We start from the raw sequence: 20,984 nt of genomic DNA, 5'->3' as shown, positions 1-20,984 counted from the left end.
TCCTAATCTTTTAAAATGTGTCAAAGGTTTTGGAGTTTTGACAATGAAATGGAGTCACTTTCTAAGGCCTTCTCTGTGTCTTTTACAGATCGAAATGAAAAAGCTTACAGCACCTGGGATTCCCAGGCGGTCTTCCATCCAAGTACTAACCAGGCCCTACTCTGCTTAGCTTCTGAGATCAGACGAGATCAGGCGGAGCAAGAGAGGTATGGCCGTAAGCAACTGTATGTCCTCTTCCTAATCTTTTAAAATGTGTCAAAGGTTTTGGAGTTTTGATAATGAAAAAGGAGTCACTTTCTAATGCCTTCTCGATTTCTTCCAGAGAGAGAAATGAAAAAGCTTACGGCACCTGGGATTCCCAGGCGGTCTTCCATCCAAGTACTAACCAGGCCCTACTCTGCTTAGCTTCTGAGATCAGACGAGATCAGGCGGAGCCAGAGAGGTATGGCCGTAAGCAACTGTATGTCCTCTACCTAATCTTTTAAAATGTGTCAAAGGTTTTGTAGTTTTGACAATTAAATGGAGTCACTTTCTAAGGCCTTCTCTGTGTCTTTTACAGATCGAAATGAAAAAGCTTACAGCACCTGGGATTCCCAGGAGGTCTTCCATCCAAGTACTAACCAGGCCCTACTCTGCTTAGCTTCTGAGATCTGACGAGATCAGGCGGAGCCAGAGAGGTATGGCCGTAAGCAACTGTATGTCCTCTACCTAATCTTTTAAAATGTGTCAAAGGTTTTGGAGTTTTGACAATGAAATGGAGTCACTTTCTAAGTTCTTCTCTGTGTCTTTTACAGATCGAAATAAAAAAGCTTACAGCACCTGGGATTCCCAGGCGGTCTTCCATCCAAGTACTAACCAGGCCCTACTCTGCTTAGCTTCTGAGATCAGACGAGATCAGGCGGAGCCAGAGAGGTATGGCCGTAAGCAACTGGATGTCCTCTTCCTAATCTTTTAAAATGTGTCAAAGGTTTTGGAGTTTTGATAATGAAAAAGGAGTCACTTTCTAATGCCTTCTCGATTTCTTCCAGAGAGAGAAATGAAAAAGCTTACGGCACCTGGGATTCCCAGGCGGTCTTCCATCCAAGTACTAACCAGGCCCTACTCTGCTTAGCTTCTGAGATCTGACGAGATCAGGCGGAGCCAGAGAGGTATGGCCGTAAGCAACTGTATGTCCTCTACCTAATCTTTTAAAATGTGTCAAAGGTTTTGTAGTTTTGACAATTAAATTGAGTCACTTTCTAAGGCCTTCTCTGTGTCTTTTACAGATCGAAATGAAAAAGCTTACAGCACCTGGGATTCCCAGGCGGTCTTCCATCCAAGTACTAACCAGGCCCTACTCTGCTTAGCTTCTGAGATCAGACGAGATCAGGCGAAGCCAGAGAGGTATGGCCGTAAGCAACTGTATGTCCTCTTCCTAATATTTTAAAATGTGTCAAAGGTTTTGGAGTTTAGATAATGAAAAAGGAGTCACTTTCTAATGCCTTCTCGATTTCTTCCAGAGAGAGAAATGAAAAAGCTTACGGCACCTGGGATTCCCAGGCGGTCTTCCATCCAAGTACTAACCAGGCCCTACTCTGCTTAGCTTCTGAGATCTGACGAGATCAGGCGGAGCCAGAGAGGTATGGCCGTAAGCAACTGTATGTCCTCTTCCTAATCTTTTAAAATGTGTCAAAGGTTTTGTAGTTTTGACAATGAAATGGAGTCACTTTCTAAGGCCTTCTCTGTGTCTTTTACAGATCGAAATGAAAAAGCTTACAGCACCTGGGATTCCCAGGCGGTCTTCCATCCAAGTACTAACCAGGCCCTACTCTGCTTAGCTTCTGAGATCAGACGAGATCAGGCCGAGCCAGAGAGGTATGGCCGTAAGCAACTGTATGTCCTCTTCCTAATCTTTTAAAATGTGTCAAAGGTTTTGGAGTTTTGATAATGAAAAAGGAGTCACTTTCTAATGCCTTCTCGATTTCTTCCAGAGAGAGAAATGAAAAAGCTTACGGCACCTGGGATTCCCAGGCGGTCTTCCATCCAAGTACTAACCAGGCCCTACTCTGCTTAGCTTCTGAGATCTGACGAGATCAGGCGGAGCCAGAGAGGTATGGCCGTAAGCAACTGTATGTCCTCTTCCTAATCTTTTAAAATGTGTCAAAGGTTTTGTAGTTTTGACAATGAAATGGAGTCACTTTCTAAGGCCTTCTCTGTGTCTTTTACAGATAGAAATGAAAAAGCTTACGGCACCTGGGATTCCCAGGCGGTCTTCCATCCAAGTACTAACCAGGCCCTACTCTGCTTAGCTTCTGAGATCTGACGAGATCAGGCGGAGCCAGAGAGGTATGGCCGTAAGCAACTGTATGTCCTCTTCCTAATCTTTTAAAATGTGTCAAAGGTTTTGTAGTTTTGACAATGAAATGGAGTCACTTTCTAAGTTCTTCTTTGTGTCTTTTACAGATCGAAATAAAAAAGCTTACAGCACCTGGGATTCCCAGGCGGTCTTCCATCCAAGTACTAACCAGGCCCTACTCTGCTTAGCTTCTGAGATCAGACGAGATCAGGCGGAGCCAGAGAGGTATGGCCGTAAGCAACTGTATGTCCTCTTCCTAATCTTTTAAAATGTGTCAAAGGTTTTGGAGTTTTGATAATGAAAAAGGAGTCACTTTCTAATGCCTTCTCGATTTCTTCCAGAGAGAGAAATGAAAAAGCTTACGGCACCTGGGATTCCCAGGCGGTCTTCCATCCAAGTACTAACCAGGCCCTACTCTGCTTAGCTTCTGAGATCTGACGAGATCAGGCGGAGCCAGAGAGGTATGGCCGTAAGCAACTGTATGTCCTCTACCTAATCTTTTAAAATGTGTCAAAGGTTTTGTAGTTTTGACAATTAAATGGAGTCACTTTCTAAGGCCTTCTCTGTGTCTTTTACAGATCGAAATGAAAAAGCTTACAGCACCTGGGATTCCCAGGCGGTCTTCCATCCAAGTACTAACCAGGCCCTACTCTGCTTAGCTTCTGAGATCAGACGAGATCAGGCGGAGCCAGAGAGGTATGGCCGTAAGCAACTGTATGTCCTCTTCCTAATCTTTTAAAATGTGTCAAAGGTTTTGGAGTTTTGATAATGAAAAAGGAGTCACTTTCTAATGCCTTCTCGATTTCTTCCAGAGAGAGAAATGAAAAAGCTTACGGCACCTGGGATTCCCAGGCGGTCTTCCATCCAAGTACTAACCAGGCCCTACTCTGCTTAGCTTCTGAGATCAGACGAGATCAGGCGGAGCCAGAGAGGTATGGCCGTAAGCAACTGGATGTCCTCTTCCTAATCTTTTAAAATGTGTCAAAGGTTTTGGAGTTTTGATAATGAAAAAGGAGTCACTTTCTAATGCCTTCTCGATTTCTTCCAGAGAGAGAAATGAAAAAGCTTACGGCACCTGGGATTCCCAGGCGGTCTTCCATCCAAGTACTAACCAGGCCCTACGCTGCTTAGCTTCTGAGATCTGACGAGATCAGGCGGAGCCAGAGAGGTATGGCCGTAAGCAACTGTATGTCCTCTACCTAATCTTTTAAAATGTGTCAAAGGTTTTGTAGTTTTGACAATTAAATGGAGTCACTTTCTAAGGCCTTCTCTGTGTCTTTTACAGATCGAAATGAAAAAGCTTACAGCACCTGGGATTCCCAGGCGGTCTTCCATCCAAGTACTAACCAGGCCCTACTCTGCTTAGCTTCTGAGATCAGACGAGATCAGGCGAAGCCAGAGAGGTATGGCCGTAAGCAACTGTATGTCCTCTTCCTAATATTTTAAAATGTGTCAAAGGTTTTGGAGTTTAGATAATGAAAAAGGAGTCACTTTCTAATGCCTTCTCGATTTCTTCCAGAGAGAGAAATGAAAAAGCTTACAGCACCTGGGATTCCCAGGCGGTCTTCCATCCAAGTACTAACCAGGCCCTACTCTGCTTAGCTTCTGAGATCTGACGAGATCAGGCGGAGCCAGAGAGGTATGGCCGTAAGCAACTGTATGTCCTCTTCCTAATCTTTTAAAATGTGTCAAAGGTTTTGTAGTTTTGACAATGAAATGGAGTCACTTTCTAAGGCCTTCTCTGTGTCTTTTACAGATCGAAATGAAAAAGCTTACAGCACCTGGGATTCCCAGGCGGTCTTCCATCCAAGTACTAACCAGGCCCTACTCTGCTTAGCTTCTGAGATCAGACGAGATCAGGCGAAGCCAGAGAGGTATGGCCGTAAGCAACTGTATGTCCTCTTCCTAATATTTTAAAATGTGTCAAAGGTTTTGGAGTTTAGATAATGAAAAAGGAGTCACTTTCTAATGCCTTCTCGATTTCTTCCAGAGAGAGAAATGAAAAAGCTTACAGCACCTGGGATTCCCAGGCGGTCTTCCATCCAAGTACTAACCAGGCCCTACTCTGCTTAGCTTCTGAGATCTGACGAGATCAGGCGGAGCCAGAGAGGTATGGCCGTAAGCAACTGTATGTCCTCTTCCTAATCTTTTAAAATGTGTCAAAGGTTTTGTAGTTTTGACAATGAAATGGAGTCACTTTCTAAGGCCTTCTCTGTGTCTTTTACAGATCGAAATGAAAAAGCTTACAGCACCTGGGATTCCCAGGCGGTCTTCCATCCAAGTACTAACCAGGCCCTACTCTGCTTAGCTTCTGAGATCAGACGAGATCAGGCGGAGCCAGAGAGGTATGGCCGTAAGCAACTGTATGTCCTCTTCCTAATCTTTTAAAATGTGTCAAAGGTTTTGTAGTTTTGACAAAGAAATGGAGTCACTTTCTAAGGCCTTCTCTGTGTCTTTTACAGATCGAAATGAAAAAGCTTACAGCACCTGGGATTCCCAGGCGGTCTTCCATCCAAGTACTAACCAGGCCCTACTCTGCTTAGCTTCTGAGATCAGACGAGATCAGGCGGAGCCAGAGAGGTATGGCCGTAAGCAACTGTATGTCCTCTTCCTAATCTTTTAAAATGTGTCAAAGGTTTTGGAGTTTTGATAATGAAAAAGGAGTCACTTTCTAATGCCTTCTCGATTTCTTCCAGAGAGAGAAATGAAAAAGCTTACGGCACCTGGGATTCCCAGGCGGTCTTCCATCCAAGTACTAACCAGGCCCTACGCTGCTTAGCTTCTGAGATCTGACGAGATCAGGCGGAGCCAGAGAGGTATGGCCGTAAGCAACTGTATGTCCTCTACCTAATCTTTTAAAATGTGTCAAAGGTTTTGTAGTTTTGACAATTAAATGGAGTCACTTTCTAAGGCCTTCTCTGTGTCTTTTACAGATCGAAATGAAAAAGCTTACAGCACCTGGGATTCCCAGGCGGTCTTCCGTCCAAGTACTAACCAGGCCCTACTCTGCTTAGCTTCTGAGATCAGACGAGATCAGGCGGAGCCAGAGAGGTATGGCCGTAAGCAACTGTATGTCCTCTTCCTAATCTTTTAAAATGTGTCAAAGGTTTTGGAGTTTTGATAATGAAAAAGGAGTCACTTTCTAATGCCTTCTCGATTTCTTCCAGAGAGAGAAATGAAAAAGCTTACGGCACCTGGGATTCCCAGGCGGTCTTCCATCCAAGTACTAACCAGGCCCTACTCTGCTTAGCTTCTGAGATCAGACGAGATCAGGCGAAGCCAGAGAGGTATGGCCGTAAGCAACTGTATGTCCTCTTCCTAATATTTTAAAATGTGTCAAAGGTTTTGGAGTTTAGATAATGAAAAAGGAGTCACTTTCTAATGCCTTCTCGATTTCTTCCAGAGAGAGAAATGAAAAAGCTTACGGCACCTGGGATTCCCAGGCGGTCTTCCATCCAAGTACTAACCAGGCCCTACTCTGCTTAGCTTCTGAGATCTGACGAGATCAGGCGGAGCCAGAGAGGTATGGCCGTAAGCAACTGTATGTCCTCTTCCTAATCTTTTAAAATGTGTCAAAGGTTTTGTAGTTTTGACAATGAAATGGAGTCACTTTCTAAGTTCTTCTTTGTGTCTTTTACAGATCGAAATAAAAAAGCTTACAGCACCTGGGATTCCCAGGCGGTCTTCCATCCAAGTACTAACCAGGCCCTACTCTGCTTAGCTTCTGAGATCAGACGAGATCAGGCGGAGCCAGAGAGGTATGGCCGTAAGCAACTGTATGTCCTCTTCCTAATCTTTTAAAATGTGTCAAAGGTTTTGGAGTTTTGATAATGAAAAAGGAGTCACTTTCTAATGCCTTCTCGATTTCTTCCAGAGAGAGAAATGAAAAAGCTTACGGCACCTGGGATTCCCAGGCGGTCTTCCATCCAAGTACTAACCAGGCCCTACTCTGCTTAGCTTCTGAGATCTGACGAGATCAGGCGGAGCCAGAGAGGTATGGCCGTAAGCAACTGTATGTCCTCTACCTAATCTTTTAAAATGTGTCAAAGGTTTTGTAGTTTTGACAATTAAATGGAGTCACTTTCTAAGGCCTTCTCTGTGTCTTTTACAGATCGAAATGAAAAAGCTTACAGCACCTGGGATTCCCAGGCGGTCTTCCATCCAAGTACTAACCAGGCCCTACTCTGCTTAGCTTCTGAGATCAGACGAGATCAGGCGGAGCCAGAGAGGTATGGCCGTAAGCAACTGTATGTCCTCTTCCTAATCTTTTAAAATGTGTCAAAGGTTTTGGAGTTTTGATAATGAAAAAGGAGTCACTTTCTAATGCCTTCTCGATTTCTTCCAGAGAGAGAAATGAAAAAGCTTACGGCACCTGGGATTCCCAGGCGGTCTTCCATCCAAGTACTAACCAGGCCCTACTCTGCTTAGCTTCTGAGATCAGACGAGATCAGGCGGAGCCAGAGAGGTATGGCCGTAAGCAACTGGATGTCCTCTTCCTAATCTTTTAAAATGTGTCAAAGGTTTTGGAGTTTTGATAATGAAAAAGGAGTCACTTTCTAATGCCTTCTCGATTTCTTCCAGAGAGAGAAATGAAAAAGCTTACGGCACCTGGGATTCCCAGGCGGTCTTCCATCCAAGTACTAACCAGGCCCTACGCTGCTTAGCTTCTGAGATCTGACGAGATCAGGCGGAGCCAGAGAGGTATGGCCGTAAGCAACTGTATGTCCTCTACCTAATCTTTTAAAATGTGTCAAAGGTTTTGTAGTTTTGACAATTAAATGGAGTCACTTTCTAAGGCCTTCTCTGTGTCTTTTACAGATCGAAATGAAAAAGCTTACAGCACCTGGGATTCCCAGGCGGTCTTCCATCCAAGTACTAACCAGGCCCTACTCTGCTTAGCTTCTGAGATCAGACGAGATCAGGCGAAGCCAGAGAGGTATGGCCGTAAGCAACTGTATGTCCTCTTCCTAATATTTTAAAATGTGTCAAAGGTTTTGGAGTTTAGATAATGAAAAAGGAGTCACTTTCTAATGCCTTCTCGATTTCTTCCAGAGAGAGAAATGAAAAAGCTTACAGCACCTGGGATTCCCAGGCGGTCTTCCATCCAAGTACTAACCAGGCCCTACTCTGCTTAGCTTCTGAGATCTGACGAGATCAGGCGGAGCCAGAGAGGTATGGCCGTAAGCAACTGTATGTCCTCTTCCTAATCTTTTAAAATGTGTCAAAGGTTTTGTAGTTTTGACAATGAAATGGAGTCACTTTCTAAGGCCTTCTCTGTGTCTTTTACAGATCGAAATGAAAAAGCTTACAGCACCTGGGATTCCCAGGCGGTCTTCCATCCAAGTACTAACCAGGCCCTACTCTGCTTAGCTTCTGAGATCAGACGAGATCAGGCGAAGCCAGAGAGGTATGGCCGTAAGCAACTGTATGTCCTCTTCCTAATATTTTAAAATGTGTCAAAGGTTTTGGAGTTTAGATAATGAAAAAGGAGTCACTTTCTAATGCCTTCTCGATTTCTTCCAGAGAGAGAAATGAAAAAGCTTACAGCACCTGGGATTCCCAGGCGGTCTTCCATCCAAGTACTAACCAGGCCCTACTCTGCTTAGCTTCTGAGATCTGACGAGATCAGGCGGAGCCAGAGAGGTATGGCCGTAAGCAACTGTATGTCCTCTTCCTAATCTTTTAAAATGTGTCAAAGGTTTTGTAGTTTTGACAATGAAATGGAGTCACTTTCTAAGGCCTTCTCTGTGTCTTTTACAGATCGAAATGAAAAAGCTTACAGCACCTGGGATTCCCAGGCGGTCTTCCATCCAAGTACTAACCAGGCCCTACTCTGCTTAGCTTCTGAGATCAGACGAGATCAGGCGGAGCCAGAGAGGTATGGCCGTAAGCAACTGTATGTCCTCTTCCTAATCTTTTAAAATGTGTCAAAGGTTTTGGAGTTTTGATAATGAAAAAGGAGTCACTTTCTAATGCCTTCTCGATTTCTTCCAGAGAGAGAAATGAAAAAGCTTACGGCACCTGGGATTCCCAGGCGGTCTTCCATCCAAGTACTAACCAGGCCCTACGCTGCTTAGCTTCTGAGATCTGACGAGATCAGGCGGAGCCAGAGAGGTATGGCCGTAAGCAACTGTATGTCCTCTACCTAATCTTTTAAAATGTGTCAAAGGTTTTGTAGTTTTGACAATTAAATGGAGTCACTTTCTAAGGCCTTCTCTGTGTCTTTTACAGATCGAAATGAAAAAGCTTACAGCACCTGGGATTCCCAGGCGGTCTTCCATCCAAGTACTAACCAGGCCCTACTCTGCTTAGCTTCTGAGATCAGACGAGATCAGGCGGAGCCAGAGAGGTATGGCCGTAAGCAACTGTATGTCCTCTTCCTAATCTTTTAAAATGTGTCAAAGGTTTTGGAGTTTTGATAATGAAAAAGGAGTCACTTTCTAATGCCTTCTCGATTTCTTCCAGAGAGAGAAATGAAAAAGCTTACGGCACCTGGGATTCCCAGGCGGTCTTCCATCCAAGTACTAACCAGGCCCTACTCTGCTTAGCTTCTGAGATCAGACGAGATCAGGCGAAGCCAGAGAGGTATGGCCGTAAGCAACTGTATGTCCTCTTCCTAATATTTTAAAATGTGTCAAAGGTTTTGGAGTTTAGATAATGAAAAAGGAGTCACTTTCTAATGCCTTCTCGATTTCTTCCAGAGAGAGAAATGAAAAAGCTTACGGCACCTGGGATTCCCAGGCGGTCTTCCATCCAAGTACTAACCAGGCCCTACTCTGCTTAGCTTCTGAGATCTGACGAGATCAGGCGGAGCCAGAGAGGTATGGCCGTAAGCAACTGTATGTCCTCTTCCTAATCTTTTAAAATGTGTCAAAGGTTTTGTAGTTTTGACAATGAAATGGAGTCACTTTCTAAGGCCTTCTCTGTGTCTTTTACAGATCGAAATGAAAAAGCTTACAGCACCTGGGATTCCCAGGCGGTCTTCCATCCAAGTACTAACCAGGCCCTACTCTGCTTAGCTTCTGAGATCAGACGAGATCAGGCGGAGCCAGAGAGGTATGGCCGTAAGCAACTGTATGTCCTCTTCCTAATCTTTTAAAATGTGTCAAAGGTTTTGGAGTTTTGATAATGAAAAAGGAGTCACTTTCTAATGCCTTGTCGATTTCTTCCAGAGAGAGAAATGAAAAAGCTTACGGCACCTGGGATTCCCAGGCGGTCTTCCATCCAAGTACTAACCAGGCCCTACTCTGCTTAGCTTCTGAGATCAGACGAGATCAGGCGGAGCAAGAGAGGTATGGCCGTAAGCAACTGTATGTCCTCTTCCTAATCTTTTAAAATGTGTCAAAGGTTTTGTAGTTTTGACAATGAAATGGAGTCACTTTCTAAGGCCTTCTCTGTGTCTTTTACAGATCGAAATGAAAAAGCTTACAGCACCTGGGATTCCCAGGCGGTCTTCCATCCAAGTACTAACCAGGCCCTACTCTGCTTAGCTTCTGAGATCAGACGAGATCAGGCGGAGCCAGAGAGGTATGGCCGTAAGCAACTGTATGTCCTCTTCCTAATCTTTTAAAATGTGTCAAAGGTTTTGGAGTTTTGATAATGAAAAAGGAGTCACTTTCTAATGCCTTCTCGATTTCTTCCAGAGAGAGAAATGAAAAAGCTTACGGCACCTGGGATTCCCAGGCGGTCTTCCATCCAAGTACTAACCAGGCCCTACTCTGCTTAGCTTCTGAGATCTGACGAGATCAGGCGGAGCCAGAGAGGTATGGCCGTAAGCAACTGTATGTCCTCTTCCTAATCTTTTAAAATGTGTCAAAGGTTTTGTAGTTTTGACAATGAAATGGAGTCACTTTCTAAGGCCTTCTCTGTGTCTTTTACAGATCGAAATGAAAAAGCTTACAGCACCTGGGATTCCCAGGCGGTCTTCCATCCAAGTACTAACCAGGCCCTACTCTGCTTAGCTTCTGAGATCAGACGAGATCAGGCGGAGCCAGAGAGGTATGGCCGTAAGCAACTGAATGTCCTCTACCTAATCTTTTAAAATGTGTCAAAGGTTTTGGAGTTTTGATAATGAAAAAGGAGTCACTTTCTAAGGCCTTCTCTGTGTCTTTTACAGATCGAAATGAAAAAGCTTACAGCACCTGGGATTCGCAGGCGGTCTTCCATCCAAGTACTAACCAGGCCCTACTCTGCTTAGCTTCTGAGATCAGACGAGATCAGGCCGAGCCAGAGAGGTATGGCCGTAAGCAACTGTATGTCCTCTTCCTAATCTTTTAAAATGTGTCAAAGGTTTTGGAGTTTTGATAATGAAAAAGGAGTCACTTTCTAATGCCTTCTCGATTTCTTCCAGAGAGAGAAATGAAAAAGCTTACGGCACCTGGGATTCCCAGGCGGTCTTCCATCCAAGTACTAACCAGGCCCTACTCTGCTTAGCTTCTGAGATCAGACGAGATCAGGCGGAGCCAGAGAGGTATGGCCGTAAGCAACTGTATGTCCTCTACCTAATCTTTTAAAATGTGTCAAAGGTTTTGTAGTTTTGACAATGAAATGGAGTCACTTTCTAAGGCCTTCTCTGTGTCTTTTACAGATCGAAATGAAAAAGCTTACAGCACCTGGGATTCCCAGGCGGCCTTCCATCCAAGTACTAACCAGGCCCTACTCTGCTTAGCTTCTGAGATCAGACGAGATCAGGCGAAGCCAGAGAGGTATGGCCGTAAGCAACTGTATGTCCTCTTCCTAATATTTTAAAATGTGTCAAAGGTTTTGGAGTTTAGATAATGAAAAAGGAGTCACTTTCTAATGCCTTCTCGATTTCTTCCAGAGAGAGAAATGAAAAAGCTTACGGCACCTGGGATTCCCAGGCGGTCTTCCATCCAAGTACTAACCAGGCCCTACTCTGCTTAGCTTCTGAGATCTGACGAGATCAGGCGGAGCCAGAGAGGTATGGCCGTAAGCAACTGTATGTCCTCTTCCTAATCTTTTAAAATGTGTCAAAGGTTTTGTAGTTTTGACAATGAAATGGAGTCACTTTCTAAGGCCTTCTCTGTGTCTTTTACAGATCGAAATGAAAAAGCTTACAGCACCTGGGATTCCCAGGCGGTCTTCCATCCAAGTACTAACCAGGCCCTACTCTGCTTAGCTTCTGAGATCTGACGAGATCAGGCGGAGCCAGAGAGGTATGGCCGTAAGCAACTGTATGTCCTCTACCTAATCTTTTAAAATGTGTCAAAGGTTTTGGAGTTTTGATAATGAAAAAGGAGTCACTTTCTAAGGCCTTCTCTGTGTCTTTTACAGATCGAAATGAAAAAGCTTACAGCACCTGGGATTCGCAGGCGGTCTTCCATCCAAGTACTAACCAGGCCCTACTCTGCTTAGCTTCTGAGATCAGACGAGATCAGGCCGAGCCAGAGAGGTATGGCCGTAAGCAACTGTATGTCCTCTTCCTAATCTTTTAAAATGTGTCAAAGGTTTTGGAGTTTTGATAATGAAAAAGGAGTCACTTTCTAATGCCTTCTCGATTTCTTCCAGAGAGAGAAATGAAAAAGCTTACGGCACCTGGGATTCCCAGGCGGTCTTCCATCCAAGTACTAACCAGGCCCTACTCTGCTTAGCTTCTGAGATCAGACGAGATCAGGCGGAGCCAGAGAGGTATGGCCGTAAGCAACTGTATGTCCTCTACCTAATCTTTTAAAATGTGTCAAAGGTTTTGTAGTTTTGACAATGAAATGGAGTCACTTTCTAAGGCCTTCTCTGTGTCTTTTACAGATAGAAATGAAAAAGCTTACGGCACCTGGGATTCCCAGGCGGTCTTCCATCCAAGTACTAACCAGGCCCTACTCTGCTTAGCTTCTGAGATCTGACGAGATCAGGCGGAGCCAGAGAGGTATGGCCGTAAGCAACTGTATGTCCTCTTCCTAATATTTTAAAATGTGTCAAAGGTTTTGGAGTTTAGATAATGAAAAAGGAGTCACTTTCTAATGCCTTCTCGATTTCTTCCAGAGAGAGAAATGAAAAAGCTTACGGCACCTGGGATGCCCAGGCGGTCTTCCATCCAAGTACTAACCAGGCCCTACTCTGCTTAGCTTCTGAGATCTGACGAGATCAGGCGGAGCCAGAGAGGTATGGCCGTAAGCAACTGTATGTCCTCTTCCTAATCTTTTAAAATGTGTCAAAGGTTTTGTAGTTTTGACAATGAAATGGAGTCACTTTCTAAGGCCTTCTCTGTGTCTTTTACAGATCGAAATGAAAAAGCTTACAGCACCTGGGATTCCCAGGCGGTCTTCCATCCAAGTACTAACCAGGCCCTACTCTGCTTAGCTTCTGAGATCAGACGAGATCAGGCCGAGCCAGAGAGGTATGGCCGTAAGCAACTGTATGTCCTCTTCCTAATCTTTTAAAATGTGTCAAAGGTTTTGGAGTTTTGATAATGAAAAAGGAGTCACTTTCTAATGCCTTCTCGATTTCTTCCAGAGAGAGAAATGAAAAAGCTTACGGCACCTGGGATTCCCAGGCGGTCTTCCATCCAAGTACTAACCAGGCCCTACTCTGCTTAGCTTCTGAGATCAGACAAGATCAGGCGGAGCCAGAGAGGTATGGCCGTAAGCAACTGTATGTCCTCTACCTAATCTTTTAAAATGTGTCAAAGGTTTTGTAGTTTTGACAATGAAATGGAGTCACTTTCTAAGGCCTTCTCTGTGTCTTTTACAGATAGAAATGAAAAAGCTTACGGCACCTGGGATTCCCAGGCGGTCTTCCATCCAAGTACTAACCAGGCCCTACTCTGCTTAGCTTCTGAGATCTGACGAGATCAGGCGGAGCCAGAGAGGTATGGCCGTAAGCAACTGTATGTCCTCTTCCTAATATTTTAAAATGTGTCAAAGGTTTTGGAGTTTAGATAATGAAAAAGGAGTCACTTTCTAATGCCTTCTCGATTTCTTCCAGAGAGAGAAATGAAAAAGCTTACGGCACCTGGGATTCCCAGGCGGTCTTCCATCCAAGTACTAACCAGGCCCTACTCTGCTTAGCTTCTGAGATCTGACGAGATCAGGCGGAGCCAGAGAGGTATGGCCGTAAGCAACTGTATGTCCTCTTCCTAATCTTTTAAAATGTGTCAAAGGTTTTGTAGTTTTGACAATGAAATGGAGTCACTTTCTAAGGCCTTCTCTGTGTCTTTTACAGATCGAAATGAAAAAGCTTACAGCACCTGGGATTCCCAGGCGGTCTTCCATCCAAGTACTAACCAGGCCCTACTCTGCTTAGCTTCTGAGATCAGACGAGATCAGGCGGAGCCAGAGAGGTATGGATGTAAGCAACTGTATGTCCTCTTCCTAATCTTTTAAAATGTGTCAAAGGTTTTGGAGTTTTGATAATGAAAAAGGAGTCACTTTCTAATGCCTTCTCGATTTCTTCCAGAGAGAGAAATGAAAAAGCTTACGGCACCTGGGATTCCCAGGCGGTCTTCCATCCAAGTACTAACCAGGCCCTACTCTGCTTAGCTTCTGAGATCAGACGAGATCAGGCGGAGCAAGAGAGGTATGGCCGTAAGCAACTGTATGTCCTCTTCCTAATCTTTTAAAATGTGTCAAAGGTTTTGTAGTTTTGACAATGAAATGGAGTCACTTTCTAAGGCCTTCTCTGTGTCTTTTACAGATCGAAATGAAAAAGCTTACAGCACCTGGGATTCCCAGGCGGTCTTCCATCCAAGTACTAACCAGGCCCTACTCTGCTTAGCTTCTGAGATCAGACGAGATCAGGCGGAGCCAGAGAGGTATGGCCGTAAGCAACTGTATGTCCTCTTCCTAATCTTTTAAAATGTGTCAAAGGTTTTGGAGTTTTGATAATGAAAAAGGAGTCACTTTCTAATGCCTTCTCGATTTCTTCCAGAGAGAGAAATGAAAAAGCTTACGGCACCTGGGATTCCCAGGCGGTCTTCCATCCAAGTACTAACCAGGCCCTACTCTGCTTAGCTTCTGAGATCAGACGAGATCAGGCGGAGCAAGAGAGGTATGGCCGTAAGCAACTGTATGTCCTCTTCCTAATCTTTTAAAATGTGTCAAAGGTTTTGGAGTTTTGATAATGAAAAAGGAGTCACTTTCTAATGCCTTCTCGATTTCTTCCAGAGAGAGAAATGAAAAAGCTTACGGCACCTGGGATTCCCAGGCGGTCTTCCATCCAAGTACTAACCAGGCCCTACTCTGCTTAGCTTCTGAGATCAGACGAGATCAGGCGGAGCCAGAGAGGTATGGCCGTAAGCAACTGTATGTCCTCTTTCTAATCTTTTAAAATGTGTCAAAGGTTTTGTAGTTTTGACAATTAAATGGAGTCACTTTCTAAGGCCTTCTCTGTGTCTTTTACAGATCGAAATGAAAAAGCTTACAGCACCTGGGATTCCCAGGCGGTCTTCCATCCAAGTACTAACCAGGCCCTACTCTGCTTAGCTTCTGAGATCAGACGAGATCAGGCGAAGCCAGAGAGGTATGGCCGTAAGCAACTGTATGTCCTCTTCCTAATATTTTAAAATGTGTCAAAGGTTTTGGAGTTTAGATAATGAAAAAGGAGTCACTTTCTAATGCCTTCTCGATTTCTTCCAGAGAGAGAAATGAAAAAGCTTACGGCACCTGGGATTCCCAGGCGGTCTTCCATCCAAGTACTAACCAGGCCCTACTCTGCTTAGCTTCTGAGATCTGACGAGATCAGGCGGAGCCAGAGAGGTATGGCCGTAAGCAACTGTATGTCCTCTTCCTAATCTTTTAAAATGTGTCAAAGGTTTTGTAGTTTTGACAATGAAATGGAGTCACTTTCTAAGGCCTTCTCTGTGTCTTTTACAGATCGAAATGAAAAAGCTTACAGCACCTGGGATTCCCAGGCGGTCTTCCATCCAAGTACTAACCAGGCCCTACTCTGCTTAGCTTCTGAGATCAGACGAGATCAGGCCGAGCCAGAGAGGTATGGCCGTAAGCAACTGTATGTCCTCTTCCTAATCTTTTAAAATGTGTCAAAGGTTTTGGAGTTTTGATAATGAAAAAGGAGTCACTTTCTAATGCCTTCTCGATTTCTTCCAGAGAGAGAAATGAAAAAGCTTACGGCACCTGGGATTCCCAGGCGGTCTTCCATCCAAGTACTAACCAGGCCCTACTCTGCTTAGCTTCTGAGATCTGACGAGATCAGGCGGAGCCAGAGAGGTATGGCCGTAAGCAACTGTATGTCCTCTTCCTAATCTTTTAAAATGTGTCAAAGGTTTTGTAGTTTTGACAATGAAATGGAGTCACTTTCTAAGGCCTTCTCTGTGTCTTTTACAGATCGAAATGAAAAAGCTTACAGCACCTGGGATTCCCAGGCGGCCTTCCATCCAAGTACTAACCAGGCCCTACTCTGCTTAGCTTCTGAGATCAGACGAGATCAGGCGGAGCCAGAGAGGTATAGCCGTAAGCAACTGTATGTCCTCTACCTAATCTTTTAAAATGTGTCAAAGGTTTTGTAGTTTTGACAATGAAATGGAGTCACTTTCTAAGGCCTTCTCTGTGTCTTTTACAGATAGAAATGAAAAAGCTTACGGCACCTGGGATTCCCAGGCGGTCTTCCATCCAAGTACTAACCAGGCCCTACTCTGCTTAGCTTCTGAGATCTGACGAGATCAGGCGGAGCCAGAGAGGTATGGCCGTAAGCAACTGTATGTCCTCTTCCTAATCTTTTAAAATGTGTCAAAGGTTTTGTAGTTTTGACAATGAAATGGAGTCACTTTCTAAGTTCTTCTTTGTGTCTTTTACAGATCGAAATAAAAAAGCTTACAGCACCTGGGATTCCCAGGCGGTCTTCCATCCAAGTACTAACCAGGCCCTACTCTGCTTAGCTTCTGAGATCAGACGAGATCAGGCGGAGCCAGAGAGGTATGGCCGTAAGCAACTGTATGTCCTCTTCCTAATCTTTTAAAATGTGTCAAAGGTTTTGGAGTTTTGATAATGAAAAAGGAGTCACTTTCTAATGCCTTCTCGATTTCTTCCAGAGAGAGAAATGAAAAAGCTTACGGCACCTGGGATTCCCAGGCGGTCTTCCATCCAAGTACTAACCAGGCCCTACTCTGCTTAGCTTCTGAGATCTGACGAGATCAGGCGGAGCCAGAGAGGTATGGCCGTAAGCAACTGTATGTCCTCTACCTAATCTTTTAAAATGTGTCAAAGGTTTTGTAGTTTTGACAATTAAATGGAGTCACTTTCTAAGGCCTTCTCTGTGTCTTTTACAGATCGAAATGAAAAAGCTTACAGCACCTGGGATTCCCAGGCGGTCTTCCATCCAAGTACTAACCAGGCCCTACTCTGCTTAGCTTCTGAGATCAGACGAGATCAGGCGAAGCCAGAGAGGTATGGCCGTAAGCAACTGTATGTCCTCTTCCTAATATTTTAAAATGTGTCAAAGGTTTTGGAGTTTAGATAATGAAAAAGGAGTCACTTTCTAATGCCTTCTCGATTTCTTCCAGAGAGAGAAATGAAAAAGCTTACGGCACCTGGGATTCCCAGGCGGTCTTCCATCCAAGTACTAACCAGGCCCTACTCTGCTTAGCTTCTGAGATCTGACGAGATCAGGCGGAGCCAGAGAGGTATGGCCGTAAGCAACTGTATGTCCTCTTCCTAATCTTTTAAAATGTGTCAAAGGTTTTGTAGTTTTGACAATGAAATGGAGTCACTTTCTAAGTTCTTCTTTGTGTCTTTTACAGATCGAAATAAAAAAGCTTACAGCACCTGGGATTCCCAGGCGGTCTTCCATCCAAGTACTAACCAGGCCCTACTCTGCTTAGCTTCTGAGATCAGACGAGATCAGGCGGAGCCAGAGAGGTATGGCCGTAAGCAACTGTATGTCCTCTTCCTAATCTTTTAAAATGTGTCAAAGGTTTTGGAGTTTTGATAATGAAAAAGGAGTCACTTTCTAATGCCTTCTCGATTTCTTCCAGAGAGAGAAATGAAAAAGCTTACGGCACCTGGGATTCCCAGGCGGTCTTCCATCCAAGTACTAACCAGGCCCTACTCTGCTTAGCTTCTGAGATCTGACGAGATCAGGCGGAGCCAGAGAGGTATGGCCGTAAGCAACTGTATGTCCTCTACCTAATCTTTTAAAATGTGTCAAAGGTTTTGTAGTTTTGACAATTAAATGGAGTCACTTTCTAAGGCCTTCTCTGTGTCTTTTACAGATCGAAATGAAAAAGCTTACAGCACCTGGGATTCCCAGGCGGTCTTCCATCCAAGTACTAACCAGGCCCTACTCTGCTTAGCTTCTGAGATCAGACGAGATCAGGCGAAGCCAGAGAGGTATGGCCGTAAGCAACTGTATGTCCTCTTCCTAATATTTTAAAATGTGTCAAAGGTTTTGGAGTTTAGATAATGAAAAAGGAGTCACTTTCTAATGCCTTCTCGATTTCTTCCAGAGAGAGAAATGAAAAAGCTTACGGCACCTGGGATTCCCAGGCGGTCTTCCATCCAAGTACTAACCAGGCCCTACTCTGCTTAGCTTCTGAGATCTGACGAGATCAGGCGGAGCCAGAGAGGTATGGCCGTAAGCAACTGTATGTCCTCTACCTAATCTTTTAAAATGTGTCAAAGGTTTTGGAGTTTTGACAATGAAATGGAGTCACTTTCTAAGTTCTTCTCTGTGTCTTTTACAGATCGAAATAAAAAAGCTTACAGCACCTGGGATTCCCAGGCGGTCTTCCATCCAAGTACTAACCAGGCCCTACTCTGCTTAGCTTCTGAGATCAGACGAGATCAGGCGGAGCCAGAGAGGTATGGCCGTAAGCAACTGTATGTCCTCTTCCTAATCTTTTAAAATGTGTCAAAGGTTTTGGAGTTTTGATAATGAAAAAGGAGTCACTTTCTAATGCCTTCTCGATTTCTTCCAGAGAGAGAAATGAAAAAGCTTACGGCACCTGGGATTCCCAGGCGGTCTTCCATCCAAGTACTAACCAGGCCCTACTCTGCTTAGCTTCTGAGATCTGACGAGATCAGGCGGAGCCAGAGAGGTATGGCCGTAAGCAACTGTATGTCCTCTACCTAATCTTTTAAAATGTGTCAAAGGTTTTGTAGTTTTGACAATTAAATGGAGTCACTTTCTAAGGCCTTCTCTGTGTCTTTTACAGATCGAAATGAAAAAGCTTACAGCACCTGGGATTCCCAGGCGGTCTTCCATCCAAGTACTAACCAGGCCCTACTCTGCTTAGCTTCTGAGATCAGGCGAGATCAGGCGAAGCCAGAGAGGTATGGCCGTAAGCAACTGTATGTCCTCTTCCTAATATTTTAAAATGTGTCAAAGGTTTTGGAGTTTAGATAATGAAAAAGGAGTCACTTTCTAATGCCTTCTCGATTTCTTCCAGAGAGAGAAATGAAAAAGCTTACGGCACCTGGGATTCCCAGGCGGTCTTCCATCCAAGTACTAACCAGGCCCTACTCTGCTTAGCTTCTGAGATCTGACGAGATCAGGCGGAGCCAGAGAGGTATGGCCGTAAGCAACTGTATGTCCTCTTCCTAATCTTTTAAAATGTGTCAAAGGTTTTGTAGTTTTGACAATGAAATGGAGTCACTTTCTAAGGCCTTCTCTGTGTCTTTTACAGATCGAAATGAAAAAGCTTACAGCACCTGGGATTCCCAGGCGGTCTTCCATCCAAGTACTAACCAGGCCCTACTCTGCTTAGCTTCTGAGATCAGACGAGATCAGGCCGAGCCAGAGAGGTATGGCCGTAAGCAACTGTATGTCCTCTTCCTAATCTTTTAAAATGTGTCAAAGGTTTTGGAGTTTTAATAATGAAAAAGGAGTCACTTTCTAATGCCTTCTCGATTTCTTCCAGAGAGAGAAATGAAAAAGCTTACGGCACCTGGGATTCCCAGGCGGTCTTCCATCCAAGTACTAACCAGGCCCTACTCTGCTTAGCTTCTGAGATCAGACGAGATCAGGCGGAGCCAGAGAGGTATGGCCGTAAGCAACTGTATGTCCTCTACCTAATCTTTTAAAATGTGTCAAAGGTTTTGTAGTTTTGACAATTAAATGGAGTCACTTTCTAAGGCCTTCTCTGTGTCTTTTACAGATCGAAATGAAAAAGCTTACAGCACCTGGGATTCCCAGGCGGTCTTCCATCCAAGTACTAACCAGGCCCTACTCTGCTTAGCTTCTGAGATCTGACGAGATCAGGCGGAGCCAGAGAGGTATGGCCGTAAGCAACTGTATGTCCTCTACCTAATCTTTTAAAATGTGTCAAAGGTTTTGGAGTTTTGACAATGAAATGGAGTCACTTTCTAAGTTCTTCTTTGTGTCTTTTACAGATCGAAATAAAAAAGCTTACAGCACCTGGGATTCCCAGGCGGTCTTCCATCCAAGTACTAACCAGGCCCTACTCTGCTTAGCTTCTGAGATCAGACGAGATCAGGCGGAGCCAGAGAGGTATGGCCGTAAGCAACTGTATGTCCTCTTCCTAATCTTTTAAAATGTGTCAAAGGTTTTGTAGTTTTGACAAAGAAATGGAGTCACTTTCTAAGGCCTTCTCTGTGTCTTTTACAGATCGAAATGAAAAAGCTTACAGCACCTGGGATTCCCAGGCGGTCTTCCATCCAAGTACTAACCAGGCCCTACTCTGCTTAGCTTCTGAGATCAGACGAGATCAGGCAGAGCCAGAGAGGTATGGCCGTAAGCAACTGTATGTCCTCTTCCTAATCTTTTAAAATGTGTCTAAGGTTTTGGAGTTTTGATAATGAAAAAGGAGTCACTTTCTAATGCCTTCTCGATTTCTTCCAGAGAGAGAAATGAAAAAGCTTACGGCACCTGGGATTCCCAGGCGGTCTTCCATCCAAGTACTAACCAGGCCCTACTCTGCTTAGCTTCTGAGATCAGACGAGATCAGGCGAAGCCAGAGAGGTATGGCCGTAAGCAACTGTATGTCCTCTTCCTAATATTTTAAAATGTGTCAAAGGTTTTGGAGTTTAGATAATGAAAAAGGAGTCACTTTCTAATGCCTTCTCGATTTCTTCCAGAGAGAGAAATGAAAAAGCTTACGGCACCTGGGATTCCCAGGCGGTCTTCCATCCAAGTACTAACCAGGCCCTACTCTGCTTAGCTTCTGAGATCTGACGAGATCAGGCGGAGCCAGAGAGGTATGGCCGTAAGCAACTGTATGTCCTCTTCCTAATCTTTTAAAATGTGTCAAAGGTTTTGTAGTTTTGACAATGAAATGGAGTCACTTTCTAAGGCCTTCTCTGTGTCTTTTACAGATCGAAATGAAAAAGCTTACAGCACCTGGGATTCCCAGGCGGTCTTCCATCCAAGTACTAACCAGGCCCTACTCTGCTTAGCTTCTGAGATCAGACGAGATCAGGCGGAGCCAGAGAGGTATGGCCGTAAGCAACTGTATGTCCTCTTCCTAATCTTTTAAAATGTGTCAAAGGTTTTGGAGTTTTGATAATGAAAAAGGAGTCACTTTCTAATGCCTTCTCGATTTCTTCCAGAGAGAGAAATGAAAAAGCTTACGGCACCTGGGATTCCCAGGCGGTCTTCCATCCAAGTACTAACCAGGCCCTACTCTGCTTAGCTTCTGAGATCTGACGAGATCAGGCGGAGCCAGAGAGGTATGGCCGTAAGCAACTGTATGTCCTCTTCCTAATCTTTTAAAATGTGTCAA

The 20,984-nt window shown here is 44.4% G+C and overlaps 89 non-coding genes across 89 annotated transcripts; all 89 read right to left on the bottom strand.

Annotated features, from left to right (window-relative positions):
- Positions 1–101: 101 nt before the first annotated feature.
- LOC144397833 (5S ribosomal RNA) lies at positions 102–220 on the bottom strand. The gene has a single exon (XR_013459980.1). It is a non-coding gene; the product is annotated as a 5S ribosomal RNA (ribosomal RNA).
- A 117-nt stretch (positions 221–337) lies between these two features.
- Positions 338–456, bottom strand: LOC144401843 (5S ribosomal RNA). The gene has a single exon (XR_013463778.1). It is a non-coding gene; the product is annotated as a 5S ribosomal RNA (ribosomal RNA).
- A 116-nt stretch (positions 457–572) lies between these two features.
- LOC144400842 (5S ribosomal RNA) lies at positions 573–691 on the bottom strand. The gene has a single exon (XR_013462777.1). It is a non-coding gene; the product is annotated as a 5S ribosomal RNA (ribosomal RNA).
- A 116-nt stretch (positions 692–807) lies between these two features.
- Positions 808–926, bottom strand: LOC144396527 (5S ribosomal RNA). The gene has a single exon (XR_013458673.1). It is a non-coding gene; the product is annotated as a 5S ribosomal RNA (ribosomal RNA).
- A 117-nt stretch (positions 927–1,043) lies between these two features.
- Positions 1,044–1,162, bottom strand: LOC144399014 (5S ribosomal RNA). Its single transcript, XR_013461159.1, has one exon. It is a non-coding gene; the product is annotated as a 5S ribosomal RNA (ribosomal RNA).
- A 116-nt stretch (positions 1,163–1,278) lies between these two features.
- LOC144393271 (5S ribosomal RNA) lies at positions 1,279–1,397 on the bottom strand. Its single transcript, XR_013456127.1, has one exon. It is a non-coding gene; the product is annotated as a 5S ribosomal RNA (ribosomal RNA).
- A 117-nt stretch (positions 1,398–1,514) lies between these two features.
- Positions 1,515–1,633, bottom strand: LOC144399003 (5S ribosomal RNA). The gene has a single exon (XR_013461148.1). It is a non-coding gene; the product is annotated as a 5S ribosomal RNA (ribosomal RNA).
- Positions 1,634–1,749: 116 nt separating this feature from the next.
- Positions 1,750–1,868, bottom strand: LOC144399240 (5S ribosomal RNA). The gene has a single exon (XR_013461385.1). It is a non-coding gene; the product is annotated as a 5S ribosomal RNA (ribosomal RNA).
- Positions 1,869–1,985: 117 nt separating this feature from the next.
- LOC144398992 (5S ribosomal RNA) lies at positions 1,986–2,104 on the bottom strand. The gene has a single exon (XR_013461137.1). It is a non-coding gene; the product is annotated as a 5S ribosomal RNA (ribosomal RNA).
- Positions 2,105–2,220: 116 nt separating this feature from the next.
- On the bottom strand, positions 2,221–2,339 carry LOC144398981 (5S ribosomal RNA). Its single transcript, XR_013461126.1, has one exon. It is a non-coding gene; the product is annotated as a 5S ribosomal RNA (ribosomal RNA).
- A 116-nt stretch (positions 2,340–2,455) lies between these two features.
- LOC144396526 (5S ribosomal RNA) lies at positions 2,456–2,574 on the bottom strand. Its single transcript, XR_013458672.1, has one exon. It is a non-coding gene; the product is annotated as a 5S ribosomal RNA (ribosomal RNA).
- A 117-nt stretch (positions 2,575–2,691) lies between these two features.
- On the bottom strand, positions 2,692–2,810 carry LOC144398969 (5S ribosomal RNA). The gene has a single exon (XR_013461115.1). It is a non-coding gene; the product is annotated as a 5S ribosomal RNA (ribosomal RNA).
- Positions 2,811–2,926: 116 nt separating this feature from the next.
- Positions 2,927–3,045, bottom strand: LOC144396525 (5S ribosomal RNA). Its single transcript, XR_013458671.1, has one exon. It is a non-coding gene; the product is annotated as a 5S ribosomal RNA (ribosomal RNA).
- A 117-nt stretch (positions 3,046–3,162) lies between these two features.
- Positions 3,163–3,281, bottom strand: LOC144401842 (5S ribosomal RNA). Its single transcript, XR_013463777.1, has one exon. It is a non-coding gene; the product is annotated as a 5S ribosomal RNA (ribosomal RNA).
- Positions 3,282–3,398: 117 nt separating this feature from the next.
- Positions 3,399–3,517, bottom strand: LOC144398128 (5S ribosomal RNA). Its single transcript, XR_013460275.1, has one exon. It is a non-coding gene; the product is annotated as a 5S ribosomal RNA (ribosomal RNA).
- A 116-nt stretch (positions 3,518–3,633) lies between these two features.
- Positions 3,634–3,752, bottom strand: LOC144393260 (5S ribosomal RNA). Its single transcript, XR_013456116.1, has one exon. It is a non-coding gene; the product is annotated as a 5S ribosomal RNA (ribosomal RNA).
- Positions 3,753–3,869: 117 nt separating this feature from the next.
- Positions 3,870–3,988, bottom strand: LOC144390055 (5S ribosomal RNA). The gene has a single exon (XR_013454121.1). It is a non-coding gene; the product is annotated as a 5S ribosomal RNA (ribosomal RNA).
- Positions 3,989–4,104: 116 nt separating this feature from the next.
- Positions 4,105–4,223, bottom strand: LOC144393249 (5S ribosomal RNA). The gene has a single exon (XR_013456105.1). It is a non-coding gene; the product is annotated as a 5S ribosomal RNA (ribosomal RNA).
- Positions 4,224–4,340: 117 nt separating this feature from the next.
- Positions 4,341–4,459, bottom strand: LOC144390054 (5S ribosomal RNA). The gene has a single exon (XR_013454120.1). It is a non-coding gene; the product is annotated as a 5S ribosomal RNA (ribosomal RNA).
- Positions 4,460–4,575: 116 nt separating this feature from the next.
- Positions 4,576–4,694, bottom strand: LOC144396524 (5S ribosomal RNA). The gene has a single exon (XR_013458670.1). It is a non-coding gene; the product is annotated as a 5S ribosomal RNA (ribosomal RNA).
- Positions 4,695–4,810: 116 nt separating this feature from the next.
- Positions 4,811–4,929, bottom strand: LOC144396523 (5S ribosomal RNA). The gene has a single exon (XR_013458669.1). It is a non-coding gene; the product is annotated as a 5S ribosomal RNA (ribosomal RNA).
- A 117-nt stretch (positions 4,930–5,046) lies between these two features.
- LOC144398127 (5S ribosomal RNA) lies at positions 5,047–5,165 on the bottom strand. Its single transcript, XR_013460274.1, has one exon. It is a non-coding gene; the product is annotated as a 5S ribosomal RNA (ribosomal RNA).
- Positions 5,166–5,281: 116 nt separating this feature from the next.
- Positions 5,282–5,400, bottom strand: LOC144398419 (5S ribosomal RNA). The gene has a single exon (XR_013460566.1). It is a non-coding gene; the product is annotated as a 5S ribosomal RNA (ribosomal RNA).
- A 117-nt stretch (positions 5,401–5,517) lies between these two features.
- On the bottom strand, positions 5,518–5,636 carry LOC144400893 (5S ribosomal RNA). Its single transcript, XR_013462828.1, has one exon. It is a non-coding gene; the product is annotated as a 5S ribosomal RNA (ribosomal RNA).
- Positions 5,637–5,753: 117 nt separating this feature from the next.
- LOC144398958 (5S ribosomal RNA) lies at positions 5,754–5,872 on the bottom strand. Its single transcript, XR_013461104.1, has one exon. It is a non-coding gene; the product is annotated as a 5S ribosomal RNA (ribosomal RNA).
- A 116-nt stretch (positions 5,873–5,988) lies between these two features.
- On the bottom strand, positions 5,989–6,107 carry LOC144396522 (5S ribosomal RNA). The gene has a single exon (XR_013458668.1). It is a non-coding gene; the product is annotated as a 5S ribosomal RNA (ribosomal RNA).
- A 117-nt stretch (positions 6,108–6,224) lies between these two features.
- LOC144398946 (5S ribosomal RNA) lies at positions 6,225–6,343 on the bottom strand. The gene has a single exon (XR_013461093.1). It is a non-coding gene; the product is annotated as a 5S ribosomal RNA (ribosomal RNA).
- A 116-nt stretch (positions 6,344–6,459) lies between these two features.
- On the bottom strand, positions 6,460–6,578 carry LOC144396521 (5S ribosomal RNA). The gene has a single exon (XR_013458667.1). It is a non-coding gene; the product is annotated as a 5S ribosomal RNA (ribosomal RNA).
- Positions 6,579–6,695: 117 nt separating this feature from the next.
- Positions 6,696–6,814, bottom strand: LOC144401841 (5S ribosomal RNA). Its single transcript, XR_013463776.1, has one exon. It is a non-coding gene; the product is annotated as a 5S ribosomal RNA (ribosomal RNA).
- Positions 6,815–6,931: 117 nt separating this feature from the next.
- Positions 6,932–7,050, bottom strand: LOC144398126 (5S ribosomal RNA). The gene has a single exon (XR_013460273.1). It is a non-coding gene; the product is annotated as a 5S ribosomal RNA (ribosomal RNA).
- Positions 7,051–7,166: 116 nt separating this feature from the next.
- Positions 7,167–7,285, bottom strand: LOC144393227 (5S ribosomal RNA). Its single transcript, XR_013456085.1, has one exon. It is a non-coding gene; the product is annotated as a 5S ribosomal RNA (ribosomal RNA).
- Positions 7,286–7,402: 117 nt separating this feature from the next.
- Positions 7,403–7,521, bottom strand: LOC144390053 (5S ribosomal RNA). Its single transcript, XR_013454119.1, has one exon. It is a non-coding gene; the product is annotated as a 5S ribosomal RNA (ribosomal RNA).
- Positions 7,522–7,637: 116 nt separating this feature from the next.
- LOC144393216 (5S ribosomal RNA) lies at positions 7,638–7,756 on the bottom strand. The gene has a single exon (XR_013456074.1). It is a non-coding gene; the product is annotated as a 5S ribosomal RNA (ribosomal RNA).
- Positions 7,757–7,873: 117 nt separating this feature from the next.
- On the bottom strand, positions 7,874–7,992 carry LOC144390052 (5S ribosomal RNA). The gene has a single exon (XR_013454118.1). It is a non-coding gene; the product is annotated as a 5S ribosomal RNA (ribosomal RNA).
- Positions 7,993–8,108: 116 nt separating this feature from the next.
- Positions 8,109–8,227, bottom strand: LOC144396519 (5S ribosomal RNA). The gene has a single exon (XR_013458665.1). It is a non-coding gene; the product is annotated as a 5S ribosomal RNA (ribosomal RNA).
- Positions 8,228–8,344: 117 nt separating this feature from the next.
- Positions 8,345–8,463, bottom strand: LOC144398125 (5S ribosomal RNA). The gene has a single exon (XR_013460272.1). It is a non-coding gene; the product is annotated as a 5S ribosomal RNA (ribosomal RNA).
- Positions 8,464–8,579: 116 nt separating this feature from the next.
- Positions 8,580–8,698, bottom strand: LOC144396518 (5S ribosomal RNA). The gene has a single exon (XR_013458664.1). It is a non-coding gene; the product is annotated as a 5S ribosomal RNA (ribosomal RNA).
- A 117-nt stretch (positions 8,699–8,815) lies between these two features.
- On the bottom strand, positions 8,816–8,934 carry LOC144400892 (5S ribosomal RNA). Its single transcript, XR_013462827.1, has one exon. It is a non-coding gene; the product is annotated as a 5S ribosomal RNA (ribosomal RNA).
- Positions 8,935–9,051: 117 nt separating this feature from the next.
- Positions 9,052–9,170, bottom strand: LOC144398934 (5S ribosomal RNA). The gene has a single exon (XR_013461080.1). It is a non-coding gene; the product is annotated as a 5S ribosomal RNA (ribosomal RNA).
- Positions 9,171–9,286: 116 nt separating this feature from the next.
- LOC144396517 (5S ribosomal RNA) lies at positions 9,287–9,405 on the bottom strand. Its single transcript, XR_013458663.1, has one exon. It is a non-coding gene; the product is annotated as a 5S ribosomal RNA (ribosomal RNA).
- Positions 9,406–9,522: 117 nt separating this feature from the next.
- Positions 9,523–9,641, bottom strand: LOC144397274 (5S ribosomal RNA). The gene has a single exon (XR_013459419.1). It is a non-coding gene; the product is annotated as a 5S ribosomal RNA (ribosomal RNA).
- Positions 9,642–9,757: 116 nt separating this feature from the next.
- LOC144396516 (5S ribosomal RNA) lies at positions 9,758–9,876 on the bottom strand. The gene has a single exon (XR_013458662.1). It is a non-coding gene; the product is annotated as a 5S ribosomal RNA (ribosomal RNA).
- Positions 9,877–9,993: 117 nt separating this feature from the next.
- LOC144398922 (5S ribosomal RNA) lies at positions 9,994–10,112 on the bottom strand. The gene has a single exon (XR_013461069.1). It is a non-coding gene; the product is annotated as a 5S ribosomal RNA (ribosomal RNA).
- A 116-nt stretch (positions 10,113–10,228) lies between these two features.
- Positions 10,229–10,347, bottom strand: LOC144396515 (5S ribosomal RNA). The gene has a single exon (XR_013458661.1). It is a non-coding gene; the product is annotated as a 5S ribosomal RNA (ribosomal RNA).
- A 117-nt stretch (positions 10,348–10,464) lies between these two features.
- Positions 10,465–10,583, bottom strand: LOC144399722 (5S ribosomal RNA). Its single transcript, XR_013461868.1, has one exon. It is a non-coding gene; the product is annotated as a 5S ribosomal RNA (ribosomal RNA).
- A 117-nt stretch (positions 10,584–10,700) lies between these two features.
- LOC144401840 (5S ribosomal RNA) lies at positions 10,701–10,819 on the bottom strand. The gene has a single exon (XR_013463775.1). It is a non-coding gene; the product is annotated as a 5S ribosomal RNA (ribosomal RNA).
- A 116-nt stretch (positions 10,820–10,935) lies between these two features.
- Positions 10,936–11,054, bottom strand: LOC144398261 (5S ribosomal RNA). Its single transcript, XR_013460408.1, has one exon. It is a non-coding gene; the product is annotated as a 5S ribosomal RNA (ribosomal RNA).
- Positions 11,055–11,171: 117 nt separating this feature from the next.
- On the bottom strand, positions 11,172–11,290 carry LOC144398911 (5S ribosomal RNA). The gene has a single exon (XR_013461058.1). It is a non-coding gene; the product is annotated as a 5S ribosomal RNA (ribosomal RNA).
- Positions 11,291–11,406: 116 nt separating this feature from the next.
- Positions 11,407–11,525, bottom strand: LOC144390051 (5S ribosomal RNA). Its single transcript, XR_013454115.1, has one exon. It is a non-coding gene; the product is annotated as a 5S ribosomal RNA (ribosomal RNA).
- Positions 11,526–11,642: 117 nt separating this feature from the next.
- LOC144399721 (5S ribosomal RNA) lies at positions 11,643–11,761 on the bottom strand. The gene has a single exon (XR_013461867.1). It is a non-coding gene; the product is annotated as a 5S ribosomal RNA (ribosomal RNA).
- A 117-nt stretch (positions 11,762–11,878) lies between these two features.
- LOC144401839 (5S ribosomal RNA) lies at positions 11,879–11,997 on the bottom strand. Its single transcript, XR_013463774.1, has one exon. It is a non-coding gene; the product is annotated as a 5S ribosomal RNA (ribosomal RNA).
- A 116-nt stretch (positions 11,998–12,113) lies between these two features.
- LOC144398900 (5S ribosomal RNA) lies at positions 12,114–12,232 on the bottom strand. The gene has a single exon (XR_013461047.1). It is a non-coding gene; the product is annotated as a 5S ribosomal RNA (ribosomal RNA).
- A 117-nt stretch (positions 12,233–12,349) lies between these two features.
- Positions 12,350–12,468, bottom strand: LOC144398548 (5S ribosomal RNA). The gene has a single exon (XR_013460695.1). It is a non-coding gene; the product is annotated as a 5S ribosomal RNA (ribosomal RNA).
- Positions 12,469–12,584: 116 nt separating this feature from the next.
- On the bottom strand, positions 12,585–12,703 carry LOC144399239 (5S ribosomal RNA). Its single transcript, XR_013461384.1, has one exon. It is a non-coding gene; the product is annotated as a 5S ribosomal RNA (ribosomal RNA).
- A 117-nt stretch (positions 12,704–12,820) lies between these two features.
- On the bottom strand, positions 12,821–12,939 carry LOC144398509 (5S ribosomal RNA). Its single transcript, XR_013460656.1, has one exon. It is a non-coding gene; the product is annotated as a 5S ribosomal RNA (ribosomal RNA).
- Positions 12,940–13,055: 116 nt separating this feature from the next.
- On the bottom strand, positions 13,056–13,174 carry LOC144398889 (5S ribosomal RNA). Its single transcript, XR_013461036.1, has one exon. It is a non-coding gene; the product is annotated as a 5S ribosomal RNA (ribosomal RNA).
- A 117-nt stretch (positions 13,175–13,291) lies between these two features.
- On the bottom strand, positions 13,292–13,410 carry LOC144398878 (5S ribosomal RNA). Its single transcript, XR_013461025.1, has one exon. It is a non-coding gene; the product is annotated as a 5S ribosomal RNA (ribosomal RNA).
- Positions 13,411–13,526: 116 nt separating this feature from the next.
- Positions 13,527–13,645, bottom strand: LOC144399060 (5S ribosomal RNA). Its single transcript, XR_013461205.1, has one exon. It is a non-coding gene; the product is annotated as a 5S ribosomal RNA (ribosomal RNA).
- A 117-nt stretch (positions 13,646–13,762) lies between these two features.
- LOC144397273 (5S ribosomal RNA) lies at positions 13,763–13,881 on the bottom strand. The gene has a single exon (XR_013459418.1). It is a non-coding gene; the product is annotated as a 5S ribosomal RNA (ribosomal RNA).
- A 116-nt stretch (positions 13,882–13,997) lies between these two features.
- Positions 13,998–14,116, bottom strand: LOC144396514 (5S ribosomal RNA). Its single transcript, XR_013458660.1, has one exon. It is a non-coding gene; the product is annotated as a 5S ribosomal RNA (ribosomal RNA).
- Positions 14,117–14,233: 117 nt separating this feature from the next.
- Positions 14,234–14,352, bottom strand: LOC144397271 (5S ribosomal RNA). The gene has a single exon (XR_013459416.1). It is a non-coding gene; the product is annotated as a 5S ribosomal RNA (ribosomal RNA).
- Positions 14,353–14,469: 117 nt separating this feature from the next.
- LOC144401838 (5S ribosomal RNA) lies at positions 14,470–14,588 on the bottom strand. The gene has a single exon (XR_013463773.1). It is a non-coding gene; the product is annotated as a 5S ribosomal RNA (ribosomal RNA).
- A 116-nt stretch (positions 14,589–14,704) lies between these two features.
- LOC144393205 (5S ribosomal RNA) lies at positions 14,705–14,823 on the bottom strand. The gene has a single exon (XR_013456069.1). It is a non-coding gene; the product is annotated as a 5S ribosomal RNA (ribosomal RNA).
- A 117-nt stretch (positions 14,824–14,940) lies between these two features.
- On the bottom strand, positions 14,941–15,059 carry LOC144398867 (5S ribosomal RNA). Its single transcript, XR_013461014.1, has one exon. It is a non-coding gene; the product is annotated as a 5S ribosomal RNA (ribosomal RNA).
- A 116-nt stretch (positions 15,060–15,175) lies between these two features.
- Positions 15,176–15,294, bottom strand: LOC144399238 (5S ribosomal RNA). The gene has a single exon (XR_013461383.1). It is a non-coding gene; the product is annotated as a 5S ribosomal RNA (ribosomal RNA).
- Positions 15,295–15,411: 117 nt separating this feature from the next.
- Positions 15,412–15,530, bottom strand: LOC144398856 (5S ribosomal RNA). The gene has a single exon (XR_013461003.1). It is a non-coding gene; the product is annotated as a 5S ribosomal RNA (ribosomal RNA).
- A 116-nt stretch (positions 15,531–15,646) lies between these two features.
- LOC144398982 (5S ribosomal RNA) lies at positions 15,647–15,765 on the bottom strand. Its single transcript, XR_013461127.1, has one exon. It is a non-coding gene; the product is annotated as a 5S ribosomal RNA (ribosomal RNA).
- Positions 15,766–15,881: 116 nt separating this feature from the next.
- LOC144398845 (5S ribosomal RNA) lies at positions 15,882–16,000 on the bottom strand. Its single transcript, XR_013460992.1, has one exon. It is a non-coding gene; the product is annotated as a 5S ribosomal RNA (ribosomal RNA).
- A 116-nt stretch (positions 16,001–16,116) lies between these two features.
- Positions 16,117–16,235, bottom strand: LOC144396513 (5S ribosomal RNA). The gene has a single exon (XR_013458659.1). It is a non-coding gene; the product is annotated as a 5S ribosomal RNA (ribosomal RNA).
- A 117-nt stretch (positions 16,236–16,352) lies between these two features.
- On the bottom strand, positions 16,353–16,471 carry LOC144398834 (5S ribosomal RNA). Its single transcript, XR_013460981.1, has one exon. It is a non-coding gene; the product is annotated as a 5S ribosomal RNA (ribosomal RNA).
- Positions 16,472–16,587: 116 nt separating this feature from the next.
- Positions 16,588–16,706, bottom strand: LOC144393194 (5S ribosomal RNA). Its single transcript, XR_013456068.1, has one exon. It is a non-coding gene; the product is annotated as a 5S ribosomal RNA (ribosomal RNA).
- A 117-nt stretch (positions 16,707–16,823) lies between these two features.
- On the bottom strand, positions 16,824–16,942 carry LOC144398822 (5S ribosomal RNA). Its single transcript, XR_013460969.1, has one exon. It is a non-coding gene; the product is annotated as a 5S ribosomal RNA (ribosomal RNA).
- A 116-nt stretch (positions 16,943–17,058) lies between these two features.
- On the bottom strand, positions 17,059–17,177 carry LOC144396512 (5S ribosomal RNA). The gene has a single exon (XR_013458658.1). It is a non-coding gene; the product is annotated as a 5S ribosomal RNA (ribosomal RNA).
- A 117-nt stretch (positions 17,178–17,294) lies between these two features.
- On the bottom strand, positions 17,295–17,413 carry LOC144398811 (5S ribosomal RNA). Its single transcript, XR_013460958.1, has one exon. It is a non-coding gene; the product is annotated as a 5S ribosomal RNA (ribosomal RNA).
- Positions 17,414–17,529: 116 nt separating this feature from the next.
- Positions 17,530–17,648, bottom strand: LOC144393183 (5S ribosomal RNA). The gene has a single exon (XR_013456067.1). It is a non-coding gene; the product is annotated as a 5S ribosomal RNA (ribosomal RNA).
- Positions 17,649–17,765: 117 nt separating this feature from the next.
- On the bottom strand, positions 17,766–17,884 carry LOC144398800 (5S ribosomal RNA). Its single transcript, XR_013460947.1, has one exon. It is a non-coding gene; the product is annotated as a 5S ribosomal RNA (ribosomal RNA).
- A 116-nt stretch (positions 17,885–18,000) lies between these two features.
- Positions 18,001–18,119, bottom strand: LOC144396511 (5S ribosomal RNA). The gene has a single exon (XR_013458657.1). It is a non-coding gene; the product is annotated as a 5S ribosomal RNA (ribosomal RNA).
- A 117-nt stretch (positions 18,120–18,236) lies between these two features.
- On the bottom strand, positions 18,237–18,355 carry LOC144398789 (5S ribosomal RNA). Its single transcript, XR_013460936.1, has one exon. It is a non-coding gene; the product is annotated as a 5S ribosomal RNA (ribosomal RNA).
- Positions 18,356–18,471: 116 nt separating this feature from the next.
- LOC144398728 (5S ribosomal RNA) lies at positions 18,472–18,590 on the bottom strand. The gene has a single exon (XR_013460875.1). It is a non-coding gene; the product is annotated as a 5S ribosomal RNA (ribosomal RNA).
- Positions 18,591–18,707: 117 nt separating this feature from the next.
- Positions 18,708–18,826, bottom strand: LOC144398778 (5S ribosomal RNA). The gene has a single exon (XR_013460925.1). It is a non-coding gene; the product is annotated as a 5S ribosomal RNA (ribosomal RNA).
- A 116-nt stretch (positions 18,827–18,942) lies between these two features.
- LOC144399236 (5S ribosomal RNA) lies at positions 18,943–19,061 on the bottom strand. The gene has a single exon (XR_013461381.1). It is a non-coding gene; the product is annotated as a 5S ribosomal RNA (ribosomal RNA).
- A 117-nt stretch (positions 19,062–19,178) lies between these two features.
- LOC144401836 (5S ribosomal RNA) lies at positions 19,179–19,297 on the bottom strand. The gene has a single exon (XR_013463771.1). It is a non-coding gene; the product is annotated as a 5S ribosomal RNA (ribosomal RNA).
- A 116-nt stretch (positions 19,298–19,413) lies between these two features.
- On the bottom strand, positions 19,414–19,532 carry LOC144390049 (5S ribosomal RNA). Its single transcript, XR_013454112.1, has one exon. It is a non-coding gene; the product is annotated as a 5S ribosomal RNA (ribosomal RNA).
- Positions 19,533–19,648: 116 nt separating this feature from the next.
- On the bottom strand, positions 19,649–19,767 carry LOC144396510 (5S ribosomal RNA). Its single transcript, XR_013458656.1, has one exon. It is a non-coding gene; the product is annotated as a 5S ribosomal RNA (ribosomal RNA).
- A 116-nt stretch (positions 19,768–19,883) lies between these two features.
- LOC144398042 (5S ribosomal RNA) lies at positions 19,884–20,002 on the bottom strand. Its single transcript, XR_013460189.1, has one exon. It is a non-coding gene; the product is annotated as a 5S ribosomal RNA (ribosomal RNA).
- A 117-nt stretch (positions 20,003–20,119) lies between these two features.
- LOC144400891 (5S ribosomal RNA) lies at positions 20,120–20,238 on the bottom strand. Its single transcript, XR_013462826.1, has one exon. It is a non-coding gene; the product is annotated as a 5S ribosomal RNA (ribosomal RNA).
- A 117-nt stretch (positions 20,239–20,355) lies between these two features.
- Positions 20,356–20,474, bottom strand: LOC144398767 (5S ribosomal RNA). Its single transcript, XR_013460914.1, has one exon. It is a non-coding gene; the product is annotated as a 5S ribosomal RNA (ribosomal RNA).
- A 116-nt stretch (positions 20,475–20,590) lies between these two features.
- LOC144396508 (5S ribosomal RNA) lies at positions 20,591–20,709 on the bottom strand. Its single transcript, XR_013458654.1, has one exon. It is a non-coding gene; the product is annotated as a 5S ribosomal RNA (ribosomal RNA).
- Positions 20,710–20,826: 117 nt separating this feature from the next.
- LOC144398756 (5S ribosomal RNA) lies at positions 20,827–20,945 on the bottom strand. Its single transcript, XR_013460903.1, has one exon. It is a non-coding gene; the product is annotated as a 5S ribosomal RNA (ribosomal RNA).
- Between the last annotated feature and the right edge of the window lie 39 nt (positions 20,946–20,984).

This window comes from Gasterosteus aculeatus, chromosome 2, assembly GCF_964276395.1.
Source record: "Gasterosteus aculeatus chromosome 2, fGasAcu3.hap1.1, whole genome shotgun sequence".
Taxonomy (NCBI): Eukaryota; Metazoa; Chordata; class Actinopteri; order Perciformes; family Gasterosteidae; genus Gasterosteus; species Gasterosteus aculeatus.
The sequence above is the reverse complement of the archived record's forward strand: the minus strand, read 5'-3'. Positions and strand labels throughout refer to the sequence as shown.